At 40.0% G+C, this 25795-nt stretch overlaps 2 pseudogenes; one reads left to right on the top strand and one right to left on the bottom strand.

The window, feature by feature from the left end:
- Positions 1–25795, top strand: part of LOC102960486 — a 50084-nt pseudogene that overhangs the window by 10765 nt on the left and 13524 nt on the right.
- On the bottom strand, positions 4733–4833 carry LOC122238244 (annotated as a pseudogene).

The following is a 25795-nucleotide window of genomic DNA, read 5'->3' as shown; positions in this document are numbered from 1 at the left end:
GTCTTGACTCTGATGGTGGTTACATGAATCTACACTCATGATAAAATGACATTCGACTGTATACACACATTGCAGCAATGTCAGTTTCCTAGTTTTGACATTGTTCCATAGTTATGTAAGGTATAATCACTGAGTAAAGGGTATCTGAGATTTCTCTGTACTATTTTTGCAACTTCCTGTGCATTTTTAATTTTTTTCAAAATAAAAAACCTATTAAGCACTTGTTTTGCCAAGTTTTGACATCAAGGACGAACAAAATACGGATTTAGAAAATCCTGCCACTTTATACTCCTTGTAAGGGAGTGGGTAAGACTCAAATATGTTAAAGATACAAATAGCAACAAAAAAGGGTTGCAGCTATATGAGTAGTTCTGGGGTTGCAAAGTCCAAGAGCACCAAGCCCCAAGTATTGAGTCTTTAGAATAACAATTCAAAATGATAACTATTGAAAAACACAGCCTTAGTTCAATGTCAAATTTATGCAGTCAAGGTGAAAAGCAGAGTATACCCACTAGTGGATCAAAAGGGCTTGCTCCACCCAGAACAGCCCTTTTTCTGCATGAAAAAGTTTTCATGCATGAAAAATTATCTAAAATAGATCTCACCACATACAACACTCATCTGCTAAGTGGCAAGTCTTTTCCATAACTGATCACCACTTGTCCACCCAGGCCACTTGCCAACCTGAATAATAGGGTGTAAGCCTGGGCACAGGCCCTAGTCACAAGGCCAGCTGCCCATGTTCTGGGAGGACCTCCAGGGGCACACACATTAGGCAGACCCTCCCTGACACAGAGCAATCCATCACTTCCCAAATGACCTTCCTCCCGTATTTTAGTGAGACTGATGTTACCAAGATCTCATTTTTCTGGCCCTGAGCCAGTAGAAACTTCTGTTCTTTGTTCACCCATGTTTGTTTGTTTTTTACAAATGAAAAGCAATTTATTATGTAATATTCTGTGCCTGCAATGGAATATGTGCAATATACATAAGCCACCGGCAAACACAAGATCCCAACATTGACAATATAATTGAAATTAGTTGCGCCCTCCTCCCCAATATCCATTCTCCTGCCTTCTCCTCAAACATAACCACTTTCCTGAATTTTGTCTTTATCATACCCTGTTTTTATTATTTTTTTTAATGTTTATTTTGAGAGAGAGAGCGCTCAAGAGAGTGCGAGTGGAGAGGGACAGAGAGGGAGAGGGAGAGAATCTCAAGCAGGCTCCGCACTGTTAGCCCAGAGACAGCACAAGGCTCGATCCTATGAACTGAGATCATGACCTGAGACAAAATCCAGAATCAGACGTTTAACAAACTGAGCCCCCCAGGAGCCCCTATCATACCCTTGTTTTTTAAAAACAGTTGACTGCAGGGGCACCTGGGTGGCTCAGTCGGTTGAGCGTCCGACTTCGGCTCAGGTCACGATCTCGCGGTCCCTGGGTTCGAGCCCCGCGTCAGGCTCTGTGTTGAGTGCTCAGAGCCTGGAGCCTGTTTCAGATTCTGTGTCTCCCTCTCTCTCTGACCCTCCCCCGTTCATGCTCTGTCTCTCTCTGTCTCAAAAATAAATAAACGTTAAAAAAAAAATTAAAAAAAAAAATTAAATTAAAAAAAAAAAAAAAACAAAACAGTTGACTGCAATGTAGTTTTCCCCAAACAATATTTGCTCAGTTCTGCTTATTTTTGAAAATATGGACAGTGCTTTTATGAACAGTCTTATACATGTCTCCGATGCACACGTGCAAGAGTTTCTTGAGGGTACACACCCAGGAGTGGGACTGCTGGGCCACAGAAATGTCATCATTACCTGTGCTACACATGCTAAGTTATTTTCCAATGAAACTGTGCTATTTTACAGTCCCACTAGTAGTATACAAGATTCTGTTTTTCCACATCCACGCCAACATTTGGTATTATCAGACTTCATAATTTTTTGTCCATCTAGTGGATTTAAAATGATATCTCACTATGATCTTAATTTGTATTTCCCCGATTACTAACAGTGTAGAGAATCTTTTAGTATCTTGAATTGTCATCTATATTTATTTTTGTGAATTACATCATGTTTTCTGGACATTTTTTTTTAATAGTTTGCAGGCATGCATTATATATTCTGGATCCTATTTCTTTGTCAGATGTGGTGTCAAGATTTTCTCAGAGTTTGTGGCTGATCTTTTTACTGTCTTTATGATGTTTCCAGTAAGCAAAAGTTATTAATTTTAATGAAGTGAAACTTATTCATCTTTTCCTTTTTAGTTTGTGCTTTTTGTCTTTCATCCCCATAGAGAAGGAAGAATTCATTGTGAAAGGGAAAACTTGAAATTGTTTAGAAGAAAAAATGGCAGAATGGCCTTTGTGACCTTTGGGGAGAGAATGATTTCTTAAACAAGACCCCAAAAGTGCTTATCATAAGTCATTGCTGTGTTAACAAACATTTTTAAGGACTGTTAGAATAAATCAGGAAGATAAGCTGAGCCCTCACCACTTTTTCTTATTTTCCCCGGAGAACCACAGCCATGTGCACTGCTGTTGAAGGGGTGGTCTCAGGGCAAAGGGCTGTTGGTGCAGCCCCGAGGACTGGCCTCTGTCCCATCCCTGCCGCCTGGAGGCCACCGCCTTCCCAGAAGGGAGGCACAGGGATCTGCAGCAGTTTCTTCACCTTTAGTTCTTTTTTGTTACTAGTGCTGATGGGGGTCTGTTTCCGCTAATCTTAACTGTGGCAAAATGCTCCAGGATGTCTATTCTTCTGGTTACATATGGAATTTCCTGGACTTCAGTTGATTGCTTGGGATGGGGGCTGATTAGATGCAGCTATTTCCAGGCATCCTTGCCTTTTCTTTCCTGAAAAACCATTGTGTTTGTAACATATTTTTAGGTGGGGCTGCATTATTCACATACATTTTCTTTTCTTTTTCGCTAGTTTCCAATCGAAGTTTTCTTCCAGATAAAAACCACACTAGCATCGAGGGCTACTTTCAACAGTCCTATTCTTTGTAACACTATTTATATAGTCCTTGTAATACTGTACTTTAACGTACTTGTGATTTTAAGGCCCATTTTTTTCCTGCGTGATCTCATAAGGCTTCCCTCAATCCCCCTCATCACCCCCTGCTCCGTTCCCATATATCTATTTATGGGTCATTATCCTCTCTTCTCCATCAACATCTTCTCAGCATAGCTGAATGCTCCAGGGAGACTGGGCTGGTGTGAGGTTCTGCCATGATGAATGGGTTTCTTTTCACTCTTCGGTAATGAGCTGGCTTCTACTAAGGGCACCTAATTTCTTGGTAGCTACTTCGAGTAAGTAGATTAGGTTACCAGTGTTACTGCTTATCTCATTCTAGAATCAATGATCCAATTCACAGGCTCACCACCTATAAATCTGGGGAAACTATTACACAGAAGTCCTAGTAATTGATTAGTGGGCATTTTCTGAAATGAATCATTTACAAGACAAAGCCTTGGTTCCCAGCCTATTTCTGAGGCAATTAGGACCTAATGAGTTGCTTATTTGTTGACTGTTTGATTAGGGCCATTGATTCTGGTATAATATCTGAATCTTGTACCTCGTTTCTCAGGGTTTTGACTACCAGCTCTTCCTCATTTCTTTTTCCTGTACTTCTTTCTGAAGCCTTCTCACAGAGATGCCCCCGTCTGTGGTACAGTAGATCCTTAATTTCCATCTATCTGTTCATTTTGATGGCACTGAGATGTCAAGGCCGTTGGGATCCTTGAAAGAAATCACAGCCAGGATGTGCCTTCTTTTGCTTATCTTCCCAGGACCAGCTGACCATATCAGAGAAAAAGGCTGAAGGGAGGCATAGGCAGAGAACACACAGAATGCCCTGCCCCTCCTCCCAAGACCTGTATGGTAATGCAGCAAACAGAGAACTGCTGTTCTCCACCATCAGGGAGATGGCCATGAGGCCGAAATCCTTGTTTTTCCAATCAGATAAGCATACGGTATTTACACTTTTGTATATGCCAGGCACTAAATTATAGACTGTGCCTTAAAATCTGAGTGGGACAGGAAGTCAGATCATTGCTGCCATACACTGGAGCACTTTCTGGGAACGAGGTCATTTGCACTAAGAGTTTCACCTACACCATCTTATTTAATCTTATTAGCATCATCTGTCCTCGGTGCTATCATCCGTATGAGAAACCCGAGGCAGAGAAAGGTTGGGTACATTTTCTAGGTCGTTCAACTAATAAGTGAAGCAATTCATTTCAAACATAGACTTGGCTAACTCAAGAGGGTGCTTTTCACCACTACACCACATTGTCTCCCTCTTTAAAAAAGAAATGATAGGCCAGAACTACATGATACTAAGTAAAAGGAGGTTTCTCACAGAAAGGAGAGTTCTCCGTAGGCTAGAGTAGTCACGGGCTATCGAGTAGAAGGGAGGTGTCCATAGAGAACATCTAACCCCAGATTTCTCAAACACTTTTTTAAATCTTTTTTTTTTTTTAATGTTTATTTATTTATTTTTGAGACAGAGAGAGACAGAGCATGAACGGGGGAGGGTCAGAGAGAGAGAGGGAGGCACAGAATCCGAAACAGGCTCCAGGCTCTGGGCTGTTAGCACAGAGCCCAACACGGGGTTTGCACTCATGGACCGCGAGATCATGGCCTGAGCCGAAGTCGGACACTTAACCGACTGAGCCACCCAGGCGCCCCTCTCAAACATTTTTTAAAAATTGTGGTGAAAAAAAAATCACATAACATAAAGAAAGACAGAAATGTTTCACGAATTTCCATGGCATCCTGGTGGAGAGGCCATGCTAATCTTCTCATTTCAGCTTTAGTATACATGCTGCTGAAGCAAGCACTCTCAAACTTTTTAACTTCCAACCCACAACATGAGACATATTTTACATCGTGACCCAGTAAACACACGCATAAATAACTGAAATGAAATTTTACTTCACAATACTTGCCATACTCTATGTTTTTCTACTATGTTTTATACCTTTCTTTTAACATAATTCTGGTTATGGCCTGTTAAGTAGACCTTTATGACCTAGAGATCCTGATCTAGAAACCTCAACAGATGGGGAAGTTGAGACCTAGAGATGCCTGGGGTACCTAGCACAGTGTCTTGCAAATAGTAATTCTAAGTGTCTTTGTTGTATTTCCTTATGTGACTCAGCACACCCACGCAGCACCTCAGTGGCAGAGCTGGGATGGAGCCCAGATTTCCTGATGCCCAATCCAGAGTTTTTCTGTCAAGGAAAGTTTGTCAAAGAGGGACTCTCCCATGGCAGAGTTTCTTCACAGGTGTGGGTAGAAGTAGGGGGAAATAAACAGTGAAGTTGTGAAAGACCCACGCTGCTCCGCTCCCCAGTGGCCCTTGCCCAAGATCACCAGGTGCTACGACGGAGCTGTCTAATTCCAAAGCTGGTGCTCTTTCTCTGGTTGTCTATCCTGATTGCCCAGTGAAATCACCTAGGAGCTCTGGACTTATGTCCAGCCTACACTCAGATCAATTTCATCCAATTAGTTAAGGGTAGGGTATGTTCTAAAAGCTCCTCAGCTGATTTGAATGCAGAGTGACCACCTCAATGCAGGGTAGAAGATATCCCTTAAAACTATTCCTGCTTCCCCTTCAAGCTCCAACCAAAATGCCTCCCTCCTTGCCTGACAGCATCCTGACTCAAATTCAGAGTCCAAAATAACTGCCTTCCCATTATTGTATTCATCCAGCACTCCTAGAGCTTTTTATCCTGTGTTTATCTCCCCTCCTAGACGATGCATTTACTGAGTGCAGGGCTTATGCCTTACTCATCTCTGTATCCAAGCATGCAATAAATATTTACAGAATGCCCTTTGCTCAGATGGCTCTTCTTCCCCAAACCACCCAGACCTCCTAAATCTACTGTGATACAGCTATAACTCCTAATGAGGGTGATGGAATTTCTCCCCAGGATGAGTTCTACCAAGGACAAGAGGGACACTCTCCGTTGCAGCTGCAAAATCCTGACCAGGGAAGACAGAGTCACTAAAGGCAGTGAGACTGCAGCAACGCTTCTTGTGTGTCTGGGCTTTCTCTCCCAATATTTCCCCTCCAGTGTCTTTCAGATTTTGGACAAGGCAGTGGCCCAGTTTGCAGAACCCTGGACAGGAAGTGGGAAAGAAGGACTTCCTGTCCTTGTCATGACCGTGAGCGCGTTGTGCAGAACTCACTTTTCCCTTTTGTTAGCTGGGAATGACAGCATTCCTAACTAAATTGTCACCTTCTTCTTCTTTCCCCCTTGGGGATTATATAAGAACTCATATATGAAAACAAGCTTCGTTTGGGTCCTTGAGCTTTTCTGAGGACAGCTTTGTATAAATATAAGATACCTTTTGTTATTGTTTATAGCCCAAGGGATTTGCGGAAAGAAGTTGAGAGCCAGCGATGCTCTTTTTTATAGGCAGAAAATAGCTGCTGGAAAAACAACCTGGTGTGTAGAGCACAATGTTCTTATCGAGCAGACAGAATTATCTTTCCCAGGCAGCCATGAACGCGAAACACCTGGTGCACACGTTTCCTGCCCCTTCACATATTTTGAAAGAAAGGGACCTTTACCCTGACCTGTCAAGCAGTGATCTTCATGAACTTCTGTCCACAGACTCTGTGACAGTTATCTTGGCTTGCCGCTATGGATTTCAATGGTAAACATAGCTGATTGTCACTTAAGGGGCATCTTCTTCTCCAGATAACATTCAGATCTTATCAGATCCACACAAATGCATTTCTTTTTCCTTAAAATACAGTCACTGGATTGGTTAAGAGCCAGGGGCTTCCTACCACATCCACCCAGCACGGGATTGGGTGCTGCTGAGAAAAACAGGGACCTTGAAGACTTGATCCTGACCTGGCGATTGTTTACAATCTTTGGTGAAAGAAAACAAAACAAAGTCACGGAAAACATTTAGTGAACAGTACGTATCTATTCATAATAGGATTCGCTTTCTACATTAAAAACTCAAAGGTGTTTAAAGAATGTAGAACTCCATGTGGGGAAGCTCTTTGGAGGACAAGGACACAATACACACAGAAGGTGCCCAATAATGTCAGTTAAGTAAATGAAAGAAACTTGAGTTGGGCCTTGAAAGACAAAAAGCATTTGAAATGGCGGAAGAAGGAGCAGATAGCCATGGCTGGAAAAGCCACGTAGCACAGTAGTTTAAGTACTGACTGTGGAGTGAGGCGGGTTGACCCGGGTATGCCACACCCCAGCTGTGTTTCTGAGCAAGTTCAGTAACATCTCTAAGCTTTAATTTCCTCTTCCATGATAAGTGAGTACTAAGAACACCTCGAGCATTGGTTTGGGGGAGAATTGAATGAGGTAAATATAGTCAAAGCTCTTAGCACATTGCTGAGCCTGTAGTGCGGCTCAAACAATACTTGTTGTTGCTGTTGTTACCATCAGGAAAAAATGCGAACAAAGGCAGGAATCACTTAGTCTGTAATAAAATAATCAATATACTTGGTCTCAAGTGTGATTCATATGAATTCAAGCAGACAGAACTTGCCCACTGGAAGGAAGAAAAATGTATATTACCTCCTCAAGCTCTAATTTCCTTCTTTCAGCACCTCCCCCACCCCCCACTGCCTCCATATCCCCACTGTGCCACAGAGAGCGCATCATCCCTCTTCTTTGCCCTCCCTCCACCACTGATTTCCCCTGCCCCCTTGCCCAGGGCTGGACGAGAGCCTGGTGAGTCATAAGGAAGGACTCTGCAATTTTAGCCTTTCTGGCAACAATGACAGTGTAAGGGGTCTGGGGAAAGAGATTCTCTTGGATGTTTCTTGATCCTATCAGGTCTTAAATAGATAGCCAACCTCCTCTAACATAAGGAGCACTCAGCAGGAAAATTATGAGTTCCTTCACAGATCAAACTTTGAAGAGTTTCAAAGTTTCAGGAGAACTGAAAGAATTCATTTTTTCCCTGGCAGTGACACCCCTTGGGCCACAGGCACCACAGCGAAACCATGATGTCACAGGCCATTAGACTGTTGTGCAGTTTGGGCACCACACACAAAAGCCTGATGTAGGCTTCTGCTTGTCCAGCTGAGAGCTCCATCCTTCTTCCTGCTCAACTCACCCTATATATGACAATCATATTCCTCATGGCCATATCCCTAGGTTCATAAGGTTCTCTTGGCAAATTACCTACAGAATAAAACCCAAACTCCTTAGCCTGGCAGATAAAGGTCTTCACATCCATCCCTGTCTTCTCTGCCTCCTACTCATCTCCTGCCACAATAAACTTCTCCTCGGTTCTCCCAAACACCACACTCTTTCAGGACATTTTCCCTAACCTTCCCGGTAAACTCCTGCTCACTCTACCAGAACAACTCCGATATCAATTCCAAACTAAAAATGATCAGATGGTCTCCAACCTTTGGACTCTACGGTCCTTTGTTCCAGGTTGTCTAGATCCCAAAAGTTTGACACACAATAGATGCTTAAGAAATATTTCTTGGGGGCGCCTGGATGGCTGAGTTGGTTGGGCATCCGAATTCGGCTCAGGTCTGATCTCACCATTTGTAGGCTCGTGTGTTGGGCTCTGTGCTGACAGCTCAGAGCCTGGAGCCTGCTTCAGATTCTGTGTCTCCCTCTTTCTCTGACCCTCCCCCACTCACACTCTGTGTCTCTCAAAATGAATTAATACTTAAAAAAATTAAAAAAAAAAAGAAATATTTCTTGAATGAATGAATGAGTTCTGACTTCAATAACAGCATTCATTGCAATATGTGGTAAGTGTCCTACTTACTTGTTGGTTTCATCCAACAGTGAACTTCTCAGAAGCGTGAGGTAACAAGAAATTGTGTGTTTTATATCTGGTGTCTCCGACCCTAGCCCAGTGACTCATAAGGTAGGCTTCAAGTCAAAGTTTGACAAATTAGTGAATTTCTAATATATCTTCTGGGGAAGTTATTTTTTTCTCATTATGCCTTCTTTATTGCATGATTAGCCTGTCCTCAATTAGTGTTGGGTGGAGGGAAGGGACAGGAAAGAGATCAGAAATCTTTTGTTACCTTACCCATCCAGGGTATAGCCGAGAATATGAAAAGCAGGAGGAGGGGGAGCCTGTCTCAGATTACAGTCCCTGGAATAAGGCTGAGACAGCGGTCTTGGGCAAATTCTCACCGCAAGACCTTGTAAGGGGGGGCGGTGGGGGGGAAGAAAGGGCGTGTGAGAAGCGAAGTGAGGACATGGGTTCAGCTGTATTCCACCCTTAACTCAATCCCATGGGAAATTCTGGGACAAGGGTGGCTTCATGGAACTGTCCTACCTGGAGGCAAAGGGGCTGGGCTTTTATATTGCTTCATCAGTAGTTGTCTGCAAGCTACACCCAGAGGTCAGGGGACAACCTGCAGGCAGTTTTGGGTGGAGCAGCTCCCATGGGCCAAGAGCAAGTCTTCAGGGAAGGGTGCAGCTGTAAGCCATTGGTCACCAACACTCAGAGCAGCTGAGTGGCAAGAGAACTAGTCTGGTGAAAGAATCTGAACAGCACAGCAAAAGCCCTTACCACACCCCTAAAAATAAAGAGAGTAGACAGTGTTTACTCCTAGAAGGATTATCCAAGACTTTATTTAAAACCTATCTACTCCTACTTGGTCAACAAGTCTCTTTGGACTGGAGCCTCACTCTTCAACAGATTAGAAACAGCAAGAGAGAAGAGAGTGCAGAAACTCTTAAAGGTAAATGCACCAATTGAGAAGCAAAAAACAAACAGGAACTCCAAAAAATATTGCAGTCTGGAACCTTACAGTGTAAAGCCCTAGGAGGGTTGTAAATTAAAGTCCAAAAACATTGAGATTTACAATGATGCCCTAAGTCAACAAGAAAAGGTTAAATAAGCTATGTTTGGCATTCTATGTTGAAGAACACAGGGTGATGTGCAATGTAATTTTAGAAGATTTCATTTGAAATGTGGAAGCTTTAGGTATGTGAACAATTACATAGACATTTTATTTTTGCAGAATCTCTCCTTCCCTGCCAGCCCTAGATAAGTGATGTGTCACTGAAATACACCGTGGACAACATCTGACCCCCAGGAGCCTGTTGAAACTTCTTAGACAGTAGCAAAACCTCAGCCTTTTTATTTATTTTTTTTACTTATTTGTTTTTTCAATATATGAAATTTATTGTCACATTGGTTTCCATACAACACCCAGTGCTCATCCCAAAAGGTGCCCTCCTCAATACCCATCACCCGCCCTCCCCCCTCCCACCCCCCTTTTTTTCAATATATGAAATTTATCGCCAAATTGGTTTCCATACAACCTCAGCCTTTTTAAATGTTCTGACCATTCTGATTCCACCTAGCACAAGCGATTGAATAATCAGAGCTGACAGAAAGCTCCAATAACTATATATACACACAGTCTGACGGAAAGAGCTCTAGACGGGCATCAGACACAGAGTTCAAGTTCCTCCACGGTCACTGACATTTATGTGACTCTGTGCAAATAATTTATGTCCTCTGAGTCTCAATGTCTTCATCTGACAGGGAAAATTATCATATTATCATGTTATTATTAATATTTATTATATTACATATATACTGACAGTTAACCTATAAAACTGGTGAGACAGACACGGATGCCATTTCCCACATATTTCTTCTGTCCCAGTTCACTGTTATCTGGCCTCCTCTGCTGTCCCCTCAGTAGCTGACCTGTATCCCCATTTCTTGCTCCTATTTCAGAATGACTGTCTTTGGAGAATGGGGTTTCTCAGGAAGGACATTGCACAATCAGAAAACGCCGATCTGCCAAGGCCGTAACATTTTTTTTCCTGGAGCCCTTTCAGGAATGTGTCACAGGAGGTGGGGGAGATGGGCCATGGAACAGAGAGTACTAGGCACCAGCAACCAGGTAATAAAATGTTCGAGCACTCCTTTTCAAAACCTGATGAAGACATCAATCTTCATTAAGTCAATGAGTCTGGGGTCCGTGGCCGTGAAATCTACTGAGCTGCCTCCAAAAGCGGGAGAAACAATGACCAAAATGTTGGCCACAGAGGGAAAGGCAGTGAATTCTAGAACTGGATGATGTCTATTTTCAACAAGTGTTGAATGTGCCAGTAGCTATTATCCCTAAACACGAGCCTCAAGCTCCGTGGGGTGCCAGAGCCAGCTTGCACCAACTCAAGAGAGCCAATTACTCATGGCTGTTCCCAACTCCACTCTCAGTGATGTCATGCTGGTAGCTTGCAACCAGCCATGGTGTCAGTATTTACCACGGGGGTCAGCACGTGCCACAAATAGGGCTTTATTTCCTTCCAGAGAGCCAGCAGGTACACACCACCCCTTAAGCTTGTATCCAAACGTCAACAAGATGCGTGGAATCCTGAAACAGCTTCCAGAAGAGCAGTGTTGTTCTTGAATTTCCGTGTGAACTGCGGGGAAAAAAAAAAAAAACAGTTTATGTGTGTAAAAATCTCAGAAATTTTTGCTTTTCTAGTCCAAATTCACCTTCCTCATATAGCCTCTTTTTTCTTGGAGGCTGAACGTGGAGAGCTGCTGCTACTGAACCGAGAAAAACCTGAGTCGATGTTATATCCTTGGCATTGCTAACAGGATTGTTTTTCCCACGAGTGGTTCCCAAGTTCTACTCTCCGCTGGTAGAGAGGATGCCTAAGGAAAGCAATTTTTCTGCAAGGGGTATATCCTCAGAGCTTGAGGTATCTGTACAAAAGAGGCAGCAAGATGCCGCTCTCTGCCTGGAGGAATTTTGCCAAACAGATTGCGTGTAGGTGAACGGAGCCAACCTTAGTAGGAGAGCATAATTCTTTTCTTTCTTTCTGTCCCAAACTGTAGGAGTAACAAAGAATAAAGGGGAATAAAACTGCAAACATATGCGATATTCACTTCCACAGGACTTTCTTTCACTAATGTCTTGATGGCTGTCACTAATGATTTTCACCACTCTTTCCCATAAGTTACCTAGAGGCTAGAAGGAAAAGGGATGGGGAAGAAAATTAGCATTTACCAACTTTGAGGTACGAGAATGTCTTATTGAATTACCACAGCAACCATACAAAGGAGGTGCTATTATTTCCATTTTTTTAGAGAAGGAAAGGCAAGTATTACCTAAGGTTACCCAGCTAGTGGGTATTGGAACTGTAATATGAATACAGGTCTTGGGTGGGGGGGGGCGCCTGGGTGGCTCAGTCGGTTAAGCATCCAACTTCCGCTCAAGTCATAATCTCACCTTTCGTGAGTTGGAGCCCCGCGTCGGGCTCTGTGCTGACAGCTCAGAGCCTGGAGCCTGCTTCAGATTCTGTGTCTCCCTCTCTCTCTGTTCCTCCCCGGCTCATGCTCTGTGTCTTTCTCTCAAAAATAAATAAACATTAAAAAAAAAAGTTTAAAAATGCTTTATGAATACAGGTCTCTGACTTCAGATTTTTATGCTCAAAAAATCTTTTGATTTTGTGCTTTTTCTACTACTTCATTGACTTCTAGAAAAACAAAGTCCAACTGTGGCCCCAGTTCTGGACACATGGGTACAGGCTGAGTCTGGTCCCTTGGGGCTGGCCTTCCAAAAGATACACATTGGATTATCTAATTGTCTAATTGGATTGGAATGTGTAGAGATACACACTGGATTTCTCTAGAGAAAAAGAAGAGTCTTCCTGGATGCAAGACTTGCAATTTCTTAGAGGCAGTTTTGAGACAAACACCACATCTCTGTTGTCACGCTCATTTAAGATGTACAATAGGAGAAGAGCATGGAAATCAGAAGTGAATCTCAGAAAAGGCTTTTAAAGATTTTTTTTTTAAGTGCCCTTGTTTTAACAGCCTAATCCAACTACTGCCAACAGAGCCTCAAATTGCCACCTGTGTTGTTTAAAGAATGTCTTTTCTAGTAATCTCACACTGAAAGAAATGCATGATGGTTTTGCCTGTAAATATCACATTAGCAGTCACATTTTGGGGCACTATGTCATATCCCAGGCTGAGGAATGTGACACATGCCCTTTGGTTTCCTAGGACGTACCTAACAAAATCTTGTTTTTTCAAGTTTCAGTGATAAAGATGTTACTGATACTCGCATTCTACTTTCGTAGTATTTACCAACTCACACCAACTCAATAAGGTTAGCAGAACTGTTTTATTGATTTTGGATGAAGTGGCAGAGAGATATTGCATTTCTGCACATAATCCCTTTGCACACTCAAAAACAATCATTTGTTTATGTTCCTTGCAAATCATTTTTCCTCCTGGCCAATAACTTCATTCAATAGACTTTTTAAATTTGTGATAATGTAACAGATATTCAAAGTTCAAAGGTTAAATAATGAAAAAATTCTAATGTAAAAATAGGATGTCGGTTTAATTTTTAAAGTGCACGCTTTACGAATCTAGTATTGGTACCCGAATATTTTTAGTAAACATAAACATCTTATGTACAATTTTATGCAAAATATTTTATCAATTTTTTATTGTGAAAGCCTAAAGTCTAGCAGGAGAGAAAGAGAGAAAGAATGAGAGAGAGAATATGTATGTGAGTCAAGTCTTCAACATACTTAGTTAGAACTACCTTCATGATCTCCAAGTGGAAATGTACATCGCTGGGTATGTGGGTCTGGAACTCAGGAGACAGGTTCAAACTACAGGTACAGATTTGGAATTCAATAGAATATATATGGTAATTTGAGTCATAAGAATGTATCGTCCAGTAAAGGTATGTAGAGTGAGAAAAGGGTGGGGTCTAAAACTGAACCCAGGAATCTACAAGCCAGTACTGTTCAGAGGCCTAGAGCCACTCAAATACCTCCACCATCTCTGGGTCCACTCTGTTTCTTTCTACCTCCTCGGTAAGTTCTGGGCCATAACTTCATTGACATTTCAGATCGTGTTGGAGTCTTGCTGACACCAATGAAAAGGCTTCATTTTAGCAGAATTGGCATTTTTTAAAATGGCACGAGGGAGCTTATACTTCAGGTTAGGATGGAGAAGCAGTCAACAGAAGCAGATCCAAAGATGGCCAAATTATGAGAATTGTCGGACCAAGACTTTAATGTTTATTTATTTTTGAGAGAGAGGGAGATAAAGAATCCAAAGCAGGCTCCAGGCTCCGAGCTGTCAGCACAGAGCCTGATGTGGGGCCACGAACCACAAGACCGTAAACTGAGCTAAAATTGGACGCTTAACCAACTGAGCTACCCAGGAGCCCCTCAGACCAAAACTTTAAAACGACTATTATAAATATGTTAAATAATTTATAGAAAATATGGATATAATATGTAAAGAAATTAAATAATTCAAACAGTAAAAAAAATTACAAATATAGAACTGAAAATATATATCTAAGATATCTGGGAGCCTACAAGTAGCAAGTGACACTGGAGAAGAAAAGATCAGTGAATGGGAAGAAAAATCAATAGAAATTATTCAAATAAGAGGAAAGAGGAGAAAAAAGGAAAGTAGATAGGTTATTGATAAGCATGGAATAATATCAAAATTCTAACATATATGTAATTGGAGTCCCTGAAGGTGAGAAGAAAGAGAATTGGGCAGACAAAATACTTGAAAAAATAATAACTGAAACTTTCCAAATTTGATGAAAACATCAAACCATGGATCTGTGAAGTTCAACAAGTCTCATGCAAGATGAATACTCTTGCTTGACACATGATACCCTTCCTGGACACATGATAGTCAAATTGTTGAAACATAAAGAGAAAGATAACATCTTAAAAATAAGCAGAAATGTAAAGACATACATACCAGGAACAGTAATATGAACAGTGGCTGATTTTTCATTAGCAATTATGCAAGACAGAAAATGTGTCAGAAGATAATGGAACAGCATTTTTATTTTTATTTTTTTTTAATTTTTTTTTTTACCGTTTTATTTATTTTTGAGACAGAGAGAGACAGAGCATGAACAGGGGAGGGGCAGAGAGAGAGGGAGACACAGAATGGGAAGCAGGCTCCAGGCTCTGTGCCATCAGCACAGAGCCCGACGCGGGGCTCGAACTCACGGACCGCGAGATCATGACCTGAGCTGAAGTCGGACACTTAACCGACTGAGCCACCCAGGCGCCCCTGGAACAGCATTTTTAAAGGGAATAAAACTATTACCATAGAAGTCTATACTCAACTAAAAGATTCTTAAAAGATGAAGGTAACCTCAAGACATTTTCAGGTGAAAGAAGACTGAGATAATTTGCTGCAAGCACACATATATTACAATAAATGCTAAAAAAAAATTCAAACTAAAGATACTAGATATGAACTTGGATATATGGGAAAGAAGAAAAAAAGAGGAAAGTAGGTAACATATTTCCAGTTTCTATTCCAGCAAGGGGCTTAGAGGTTGTCACTCTGTCCTACCAAGTTAAAAGCTGAACAAACTGAAAAATTAACAACTCTTTTCAGATCTGTCAGAGAATTGAGGTCACAGGCAAAACACTGCCCCCTTCAAGTGGAGAAACAGGTGAATACAGAGAATCATAACTTATTGGGCCAGCTACTCACAAAGCAGAAGCCTCCTTGGGAACCGGTGGCAAGGTAAAAACACCTGAACTGTGTAATTGGTGAATTGCTGGAGGCTGAGTGTGGACAACTCTGAGAGTTAAAAACTCCAGGGGTCCCAGTCGCTCAAGGCTAGATCAGCATTCAAAAATCAATTACTGTAATTCAACACCTCAACAGACTAAAAAAGAAAAATCCCAAGATCATATCAACAGATACAGAAAAACATTTGACAAAATCCAACCTCTATTCACGAGAAAGGAATGTTTTAAATGTTTGATAAAATAAGAATAAAGGAGAACTTTCTCAGCTTGACAAAAGCTATCTACAAAACGTTATAGCTAACATCATACTTAATGGTAGGCAACTCAAAGCTTTCCCATTAAGATCAGGTACAAGACAAGGACGGCCTTTTCCACCACTCCCTTTCAACGTCATACTGGAAGTCCTACTAATGCAATAAGGCAAGAAAAAGAAATAAAAGCTACACAGATTGACAAGGAGACATAAAACTTCCTTTGTTCTCAGATGACATGTTTTTCTATGTATAAAATCCGAAAGAATTAACAAAAACGCTCCTGTAACTAATAAGCAATCATTGAAGGTTTGCAGAATATAAGGTTAAAAACAAAAGTCAATTGCTTTCCTATAAACCAACAATGAGTAAATGAAACTTGAAATTGAAAATACATTTTTTTCACCTTGTAAACGGATCTAATTGGCTTTTAATACAAAGTCAGAGAGGCATAGAAAGAAAATATCATACAAGCCAGTTAATGAAAAAAAAATTCCCAACAAATAAATTTCAGTCAAATTCCCTGTCTTCAGCCTAGATTAGAAAACAGGAACCAGCCAATGTTTGTTCCTTTGAAAAAATTTTATTTAAAAAAAAAGAAGAGGAAAAAAAAAACAGTCCATGAAATATGGCAGGTGGTTGTTAGAGGCCACTGGAAGCTTGCTTTAACCAACTTGATGAAATGGGATACATGTGGCCATTGGAATATGGCCACCCTTTGTTTCTTGCTAGTAATGCTCTTTGTCCAAAGGGAGGATGCTGCCCTGGGCACCATTTGATGCTGCTTATGCATTCTGAGGTCTCACGGTCAAGCAGGCTTACAGTCTTCCATTTCATATCTTCACTGACTCTCCCCCATATGCAGTTTCTTATCACTGGAAGCAGAGAGAGTGATGGGCTCATGGGGATTGGGGGAGAGCCACTCCATTGATGCAGCTAGTGTGGTCAGGCAGCTTATATAAAATCCTCCTGCTTGTGGTATCCCACACATACACAAACCTGTCAGCTAAGCCAGCTGCTATCTTGCTTCCATCAGGTGACCAAGAACATCTCAGAAGATTCTTTTCGAAGTTGTGCATACTTCCTTAAAATATATTATTTACATTATCGCCTCCAAAAATGAAATACCTATAAATGTAACAAAATATGTACAAGATCTGTATTGAAGAAAACTGCAAAACTGATTAACAAAATCAAAGAACTATAAATGGAGAGATAGTCCATGTTAATATATAGGAAGACTTAATATTGTCAAGATGTTAGTTATTCCCACCTTGAACTATACATTCAATGCAATCCCAATTAAAATCTCAGCAAGTTATTTTACAGATATCAACAAACGGAATCTAAAGTTTACGTGGAGAGGCAGAAGAAACAGAATAGCCAATGCAATATTAAAGGAGAAGAACAAAATTGGAGGACCAAAACTACTCAACTTCCAAACCTACTATAGAGACACTGGTGGCTCAGTCAGTTAAGTGTCCGACTCTTGGTTTCAGCTCAGGTCATGATCTCATGATTTGTGAGATGGAGTCCCACATCAGGCTCTGTGCTGACAGCATGGAGCCTGCTTGGAATTCTGTCTCTCTCTCTCTCTCTCTCTCTCTCTGTCCTGTCCTTTCTCTCTCTCTCCCTCTCGCTCTCAAAAATAAATTAACATTTTTTTTTTTTTTTAAAAAGACTTACTATAAAGCAACAATAGGGGCGCCTGGGTGGCTCAGTGAGTTGAGCTTCTGACTTCAGCTCAGGTCATGATCTCCCAGTTCTTGGGTTGGAGTCCCACATCAGGCTCTGTGCTGACAGCTCAGAGCCTGGAACCTGCTTCAGATTCTGTGTCTCCCTCTCTCTCTACCCCTCCCCTGCTCGCTCTCTCTCTCTCAAAAATAAACATTAAAAAATAAAAAAAAAAAGCAACAATCATGACAGTGTAGCACTGGCAAAAGAATAGACAGTAGATCAATGGAACAGAACAAAGAGCCCAGAAATAAAGCCCCAACTCTACTCAACTGATCTTTGACACACTACAACAGAAAAAGATAGTCTTTTTGACAACTGGTGTGGAAACAACTGAATATCCACCCTCAGAAAAGACCCCTAGACACAGAGCTTCCACCCTTCACAAAAATTAACTCAACATAATTGATTACAGACCTAAATGTAAAATGCAAAACTTATAAAGTTCCTTGAAGAGAACATAGGAGAAAACCTTGATCGCATTGGTTATGGCAGTGACATTTTAGATACAGCACCAAGGCGTGATGCATGAAAGAAAGAATTGAGAAGCTGAACTCCATTAAAATTAAAAACTTCTGCTCTGTGAAAAACAATGTCAAAGAATGAGAAGACAATCCTCAGACTGAAAGAATATATTTGCAAAAGAAACACCTGATAAAGGACTATTACCCAAAATATACAAAGAACTCTGATACTCAACAAGAAAAAAAAAACATGATTAAGAATGGGCCATATATCTTTTTTAATTGTTTTTAATTTTTATCTTTGAGAGACAGACAGAGAGCAAGGAGGGGAAGGGCAGAGAGAGACGGAGACACAAAATCCGAAGGCTCCAGACTCTGAGCTGTCAGCACAGAGCCAATGTGGGCTCCAATTCAGGAACCGTGAGATCATGACCTGAGCTGAAGTCAAATGCGTAACCGACTGAGCCACACAGGTGCCTCCCCAAAATGGGCCAAATATCTTAACAGACACCTCACCAAAGAAGATATACAGATACTTCACATCAAATTTCATCAGAGAAATACAAATTAAAACATCAATGAGACACTACTACATGCCAAGTAGAACGATCAAGCAAATAAACAGGCAATGCTCAGACTTGTAGAAAATATTTTTAGTTCACTGATCTAACAAAGGACTGCATCTAGAATATAAAGAACTCATACAACTCGATAATAAATAGTATGGTTAAAAAGTGGGCAAAAGACTGAAACAGACACTTCATTAAATACATCATTAGTCATTAGGAAAATGCAAATTAAAACTGAGACTAAATTGAGGTACCATTTCACACCAGTTAGAATGGCGACAATTAAAAAGACCGACACCAGGGCTAGTGAAGATCTGAAGGTGGATTGGTAAACTCCTGCTGGCAGGTCAAAGCCAGCGCACCCTGTTTTTGTAAATAAACTTTACTATAACGCAAGCAAACTCATATGTTCATAAACTGTCAACAGCAGAGTTGATTGGTTGCAACAGAGCCCATATAGCTCACGAAGCCTAAAATATTTACTCTCTGGCCTTTAACAAAAAAAACGTGCCGACCCCCAACGTAAAGCAGCTACAACTCCCGTGCATTTATTGATGGAGGGTAAAATTGTACATCCACTATGGAAAACAGTTTGGCAATGTCTAGTAAGGTGAAACATAAACTTGTCTTTGATGTGACAATTCTATTCCTAGGTATTTACCCAAAAGAAATAACATGTTCGCAAAGGACTTGTGCAAGAATGTTCACAGGGGCTTTATTGAAAATAGCCCCAAACTGGAAACAGTCCAAGTGCTCATCAACAGGAGGATAGAAGGATGCCTGGGTGGCTCAGTCGGTTCAGTGCCTGACTCTTGATTTTGGCTTAGGTCATGATCTCACGGTCCATGGGATCAAGCTCTGCATTGGACTCTGCTCTGACAGCGCAGAGCTTGCTTGGGATTCTCTCTCTCCCTCCTCCTCTCTGCCCCTCCCTCTCTCTTTCTCTCTCTCTCTCTCTCACTCGGTTGAGCATCCAACTTTCTCTCAGGTCATGATCTCCTGGTTCGTGAGTTCAAGCCCCACATCAGGCTCTGTGCTGACAGCTCAGAGCCTGGAGCCTGGTTTGGATTCTGTGTCTCCCTCTCTCTCTGCCCCTCCCATGTTTATGCTCTGTCTCTATCTCAAAAATCAAATAAACATTACATAAATAAACAAATGAATGAAAGAAACTTAAAAAAATAAAAGGAAAAGAGATAGATTATGACATATTAATAAAATGAATACTACACAGTAATATAAAGGAATGAACTACTGACACACACATCAATGTGATGAATCTTAAAAATATTATGCTTAGTGGAAAAAAGCCTTACACAAAGAGCATATTCTATACAAATCCATTCATCCCAAATTCTAGAATAGGGAAAAAAGTATTCTATGGTAGGAAAAAATAAGAACTAGGGTTGACTTTGGTGGGAGCAGGAGTTGGCAGAAATTGGCTAGGAAGGGCATAAAATAATTTCCTGGGCCTGATAGTATTGCCTTTTTCCCCGAAAGACGTTTGGGTTATACAGGTTCATGAATTGTCAAAATTGGCAAATATATACTAAACACTTACTAAGATTTATTTGTATATTTGGCATCAAAAGAGAAACTACAAACAAATACTGAACTCTACTTAATGTTAGGCAAACTGAAATATTTATAGGGAAGCCTACAGTTGCTGTAATTTACTTTGCAATATAGAAAAATGGATTAATGGTTAGATTGAGAAATAAACAGATGGATAGATACACAAGAAAGCAAATATAATTAAGTATTATATTTAATTGAGCTATGAAATATTCATAGTTCAAATCCTGGAAATTTAAAAAAGGAAAAAAGAAGCCCAAGAAATTCTTTAGAAAATGGGAAGGGGGCAGGCAGGCAGGGAGGGAGCAGTTAGGGAGTCACTCCTTTGCTGGGACTCTTGCTTTACACAGAGAAGAAAATGCTTCTATAAAAACTGACTAAAAGGAGATCCCAGGAGAACAGAATTTTACAGGATATCTATATTAAGTGGTTTTCAAATCCTTCCAGAATTGGTCGGAAATGTCCAGGTTCCTGAGGTTGTAGATTTCCTTGCCTGAATTTGCCATGGCCAGTTCATGGCTGGTGGCCTGTTTGGGATTGAACTAGGGATCCCCAAATGCAGCAAGCATTAGATTCCCAAAATCCTCAGACTAAGAGATCTATTGAAAGGAAAAGGTCTATAAATGGGCATCTCAAAAGATCTGTTATTCTAATATAGCCCAGAGACTGTTTCCTATATGTCCCTAAAAAGGATACAAGAAGAAAAAAAATCTCCTATAAGTCCCATGAGGGAAGAAATGTATCTGTCTTGTCCACCATTTTATCTCTAGCACTTAGTATTATGTCTAGCACAAAATAAAGTCTTGTTAAATATTTGTTTAACAACAAATGAATGATGATCCCTCCTATTGGAAATCTTGGGGTAACTTTCAAAATAAATGATCCGTACATTTCAACCGCCCCCTCAGCTCCAGTGATGGTGGCTGGGGGGGGGGGGGCAGGGGACTTCCCAGGAAGGTCTTGATTAAATTTACAATTTTATATCTTTGTCTAAATGGTTAGTATGTTCTGCCGATAAGAGAACAACTAAAATGATTTAGTTGCTCACCATTTATTGAGCACGTACTATAAAGCTAGGGACTGTGTTAAGTACCTTACCTTATTGCAGATCCTTGCAATAATCCTAGAAACTAAGAATGAGATGAGAAAAACAGTGCTTAGCCAAGATAAATAATTTACCAAAGTATATACTGCTAGTAAGACCCAAACCATTCAAACATAAGATGCCTAACACCAAAGCTTACCAGCAGCAGCGCCTAGCACAGGTAAACGTGTTCTGTGCAATACAACATATAAATATAAGTAGAAAGAGTAGTATCTAGTTAGCTTGCTTTTCCCCATGTACATATATGGAGAGTCTACCCTTGGCAAGCACATACTTTTGACCATGGTGTGTGTGTGTGTGTGTGTGTGTGTGTGTGTGTGTAGTAACTGCCTGAACAATTAAAAGGAGGAAGGAAGCACATCCTCCCTGGCCTTTGACCTCTCCCTTCCTCACCCTCTAGTAAATATGAGCCTGTCCAAACCAGAAAGCTCTTCCTACCCATAATAGACATAGTTGTTCCAGCATTATTATTCTCCACCCAGCAGAGTTTTATGGTTTTTGTTGTTGTTGTTGTTGTTGTTTTGTTTTGGATATCTGTTCTCATGAAAGGACTGCTCCTGGGATTTGTTGATTCTTCACTCCCTTCACAGCCACTCCAGAGCCCTGTGTCTCTCCCCACTGAAGGTCATTTAGAACACTGGACAGGTATAAATGTTCCTGCTCTGCTCATACCCACCCCCAAGGAACAGCCTAAGATAGTACCCTATGGGGACATAAGAACCATAGAACAGGTGAAGAAGCTCATCCTGCAGAGAATCAAGAAGTATCCAGAGCAATCCACTACTCCTCATCATGGTCTCCATGTTGAAAACCCTTCCTATCCAACTGGACCTTGTTTAGAAATGAATACCTACTAATACATGGGTCTGAGGTAGGACAAGCCATTTCTAAGCCACAGTGAAAATTCTGTCAAGCTATTATAAGTACAGATTTAATATCATAAATCAGGGTTCCACTTCTGAAAACACATATCATATCACTAGATAGGAAAATTGTTCAAAAAATAAATATAAAATAAAATTCCTATATATTTTCTTCTTAACATGAGATCTCTCATAATCCAGAATACTGCACAAGACTTACATGTAGCTAAAATAATCATAAAGTTAATACCTGTCTTAGGACCCAAATCCCCAAAGAGATCCACTTCTGAGGACAATTACCCAATTTAAGAAATTGAGTATATCCAGTGCCTCAAAGTCCCCGACATGGTTCTCTCCAGTCACATTCTCCTGTTTCCTCATCAGAGATAATCTTTATACAATCTTTAGTGATAAAAATTCCTGGCTGTTCTTCACAGTTTTAGTATGTATGTATATGTCCCAAATCAATGAATTTGGGTTGGACTGGTTTTGAACTTTATATAAATGGACTTGAACCAAAAGAAATCTTTTTTTATGTTTATTTTGTTTATTTATTTTTTGTTTGTTTATTTATTTTATTTTTTTTTGTTTTTTTTTATGTTTTTTTTTTTTTTTGAGAGAGAGCAGGTAGAGAGAGGGAGACACAGAGCCCGAAGTAGACTCCAGGATCTAAGCTGTCAGCATAGAGCCCTACATGGGGCTCAAATCCATGAACCACGAGATCATGACCTGAGCCAAAGTCAGATGCTTAACCAACTGAGCCACCCAAAAAGAATTCTCACCATAGGTAGCCTTTTGTCACTTGGGCCTGCCTCTCATTATATCTACAGATGGAATTCACCCGTGTTGTGGCTCAAATAATGCTTTAAAATATTAATGTTGAGCTATTTTGTAAATGTTCCCCTCCATATTTTTTTTCTTCCTATATTGGCATAGATGGACTGAAGACCTCATCTTTGTGGGTAAATCTCCAAATAGTAAGCATGGATATTCTTTATTGCTACACACTGTTTTGAACATTTTTGTTGCATCTTTGACTTGTAGGAATGTCTTTAAAAAGAAAATGTTGGGAGTAATAATTTTATTTTCTCTCTCTCTCTCTCTTCTTGTCCTTTTTCTCCTTCATCCCCTTCTCCTTCCTTTCCTCCTGAAAGATCACAGGAGACCATTTTCGAGGCTGCCTACTGCAACTTATTTTATCCTCCCACAAACCCATCATATGTGAGAACTATTTGATCCATAAGCTGCAGATGAGGAAACTAAAGCACAGAAATGTTAATTGCCTTAATGCAATACAGACAGCCAAGAGATCAGAGACCTGAAAGAAAAATCTGGGAAATTTGGAAGATAGAATGAAAATCTCCAATCTCCAAAGCATCTATAAAAAATTCCAGAAAGAACAGAGAGAGTGGAAGAGAGGCAATATCCAAAGAGATTATAACTGAGAATTTTCTGGAAATGAAGAAATAAATGAGGCCTCACACTGAAGGAGCACCCTAGGTCCTGAGAGTATAGATAAATCTAAATTTACAGACCTAGACTCTTTGTAGTGAAGCTACAAATATTAAATTCAAAAAACAAAAGCGTTGAAGCTGCATGGGATAAAAACCAATTACCTCCCAAGAAATGGCTGTTAGACAGCAAAGCCTCATCAGCAACAATAAGTACCAGAAGATAATGGAATAATATGTTCATAGTTATGAAAAACTGTGAAGAAAATTCTATAACTGGCTATCATTCAAGACTGACGGTGAGATAGACATCTTCAGACTAACAATGTTTGAGGAAATTTTTAATGCCTAAATCCTCACAGGAAAGAACGGATGCAAGAAGAAATTGAAACCAGAAATAAGAAATGAATGTGTATAATAATGGCAAACAAAAAAAAATTGGTAAACTTTTGGTAAAGCTCTCTCTAATTCCCCCCAAAAAGAGATTCGGTCAATAAGGGCTGAGTATCCATTATGGAAAAGGTTGTAACTTTTTGAAAAGTGTAAGTTGTAGAAGTCTCCTGCTACGATCCAAAATGGAAGTCAGAACACCTTAAATTTGGGTGTGACCTTAGGAAACTCACTCTAATTCTTTGGATGTTACTTTTCCACATCAGGAAGATAAGAGTCATATGATTTCAAGAATTCTTCCAGTAATGTGTTTCTAAAGCATTTAGAGTGTTTCCAAAAGTTTACTGTTATAAAGGATCCTGCCGGTAACATCTTTGTACGGATAGCCTCCCCCTACTTTTGCTTAATTCAGATTACTTCTTCAGGACAAATTCCCAGGAACAGGATTAATAGATGTAAACATTTTTAAGGCTTTCGATACAATTGACCGAATACATTCTTTAAATTGCTTTCCTAGATTGTACCAATCATATCAGTTGATAAATTGGCAATAGTTATTAAAGGCTTTGAACAATGTTCTGAATCTGAATGAAGTCTGCCACTCCACCTCTGGGAATAGACCCCCCAAAGAAAGAAAGAGCAGCACGATGATGTTTATCGAGTTACTATTTATAATAAAGAAAATGTGGAAGGGAAACGAATGTCAAAAAACGAATATCATAATAGGCTGTTATGGTACATTTAACAATGGAATATTGTGACCATCAAAAATCAGAATTTGTAAGAGTATTTAATAAAATGAGGAAATGTTCACAGTATGTTTTTAGTGTAAAAGCAGATTTACAAAACACCGTGCTTATTATAATTCCATTATATCCACACATATATATGTGTAAATATATAAAATACACATACACACATATACACAAAAAATACATGTGTGTGCTATCAATATTAACATTTGACTTGCAACCATATATATATTTGGCTTCTAATCATATCTGTACTCTGAATATATATGTATCCTGTATACATATATATATGTATATATATACATATATATCCTATATATATATATATGTATATATCCTATATATATACAGGATATATATGTATATATGTATGTAGGATATATACATATATATATAGGATATATACATATATATATATAGGATATATATGTGTATATATATATATATATAGGATATATATGTATATATGGTACATGTATGTTATATATATACATGTATATATATACTATATATACAGGAACCATATGTATATATTTTAAATACATGTATTTAGAATACATACATGGGTAGAAATCAAAATTTAATAATGTTATCAGGTAGAAAGCAATGTGGTTTCAATTTTCTGAATTTTAAAATGTTTGCACCAAGAACATACATTACTTTTGTGACGGGAAAACAAAGTAGTAAAATGAAAAATAAAGCCAAACATGTCACTCTAGTTCACCTCATCACTCAGAGAGAAATATACCGTAGTGAATATAGTCTGAATTTCCTACTCATCCATACTTCGTTTTCCCTGGTAACAAACCGGGTTTACAGGGACAATGGGGCTTCCCGGCAAAGCTCTGGGCTTCACCATCCCGCCTCCCGTTCCAAGGGAGCTGGATCCTGATTGGTCCTTGCCAGTGATTGATTCAGAAATGGGCCAATTCTGACCAATGAGCTGTCAGGTAAAGTCTTGCTGGGAGTGGGGAACCACTGGGGACCATTTGCTTACTGCTAAGAGGGACTCCCGGGATGAGATAGTTTCTCCTCTCCTTTCTTACACTAGCACTGTCTTAACAGTAGCACTTTCTTACACTAGCACTGTCTTACACTCCTCTGGGCCAGCTGCAG

The sequence above is a fragment of the Panthera tigris genome, chromosome B1 (assembly GCF_018350195.1).
Source record: "Panthera tigris isolate Pti1 chromosome B1, P.tigris_Pti1_mat1.1, whole genome shotgun sequence".
Classification (NCBI taxonomy): domain Eukaryota; kingdom Metazoa; phylum Chordata; class Mammalia; order Carnivora; family Felidae; genus Panthera; species Panthera tigris.
Note: the sequence above shows the minus strand (reverse complement) of the source record. Positions and strands in the feature narration are given on the sequence as shown.